The sequence below is a fragment of the Octopus bimaculoides genome, chromosome 25, assembly GCF_001194135.2.
Source record: "Octopus bimaculoides isolate UCB-OBI-ISO-001 chromosome 25, ASM119413v2, whole genome shotgun sequence".
NCBI lineage: Eukaryota > Metazoa > Mollusca > Cephalopoda > Octopoda > Octopodidae > Octopus > Octopus bimaculoides.
Genome location: NC_069005.1, coordinates 20,032,007 through 20,032,840, shown reverse-complemented (window position 1 = coordinate 20,032,840; position 834 = coordinate 20,032,007). Strand labels below are relative to the sequence as shown.

General features: G+C 35.0%; 1 protein-coding gene across 1 annotated transcript in view; it reads left to right on the top strand.

The window, feature by feature from the left end:
- Positions 1–834, top strand: part of LOC106875430 (alkaline phosphatase, germ cell type) — a 184,135-nt gene that overhangs the window by 118,059 nt on the left and 65,242 nt on the right. The window lies entirely within an intron of this gene.

Here is an 834-nt window from a genome sequence, read left to right as displayed (position 1 = left end):
TGTTACTATTAATATTAAGGCAGCGAGCAGAATCGTTAGCTCGCTGGACGAAATGCTTAGCGGTATTTCGTCTGCCGTTACGTTCTGAGTTCAAATTCCGCCGAGGTCGACTTTGCCTTTCATCCTTTCGGGGTCGATAAATTAAGTACCAGTTACGCACTGGGGTCGATGTAATCGACTTAACCCGTTCGTCTGTTCTTGTTTGTTCCCTCTATGTTTAGCCCCTGGTGGGCAATAACGAAATAGGTATTTCGTCTGCTGTTACGTTCTGAGTTCAAATTTAGCCGAGGTCGACGTTGCTTTTTATCCTTTCGGGGTCGATAAATTAAGTACCAGTGAAACACTGGAGTTGATGTAATCCACTGTCTCACTCCCACAAAATTTCAGACCTTATGCATATAGTAGACAGGATTATTATTATTATTATTATTATTATTATTGTTGTTGTTGTTGTTGTTGTTGTTGTTGTTGTTGTTGTTGTTGCTATTATTATTATTATTATCATCATCATTATAATTATTATTATTATTATTATTATTATTATTATTATTATTATTATTATTATTATTGTCGACTTTGCCTTTCATCCTTTCAGGGTCAATTAAATAAGTACCAGTTAATCAGTGGGGTCGATGTAATCGACTTAATCTCCTTGTTTGTCCCCTCTATGTTTAGCCCCCTGTGGGCAATAAAGAAATACATTATTATTATTATTATTATTATTATTATTATTATTTTATGTTTGACTTTTGTTTTGCATTTGTACAAGTTGGATCCAAGTCTCACCCAGAGACCTCAAGAGACAACAAGTTAGAAGTTCATGTAGGTGTTATG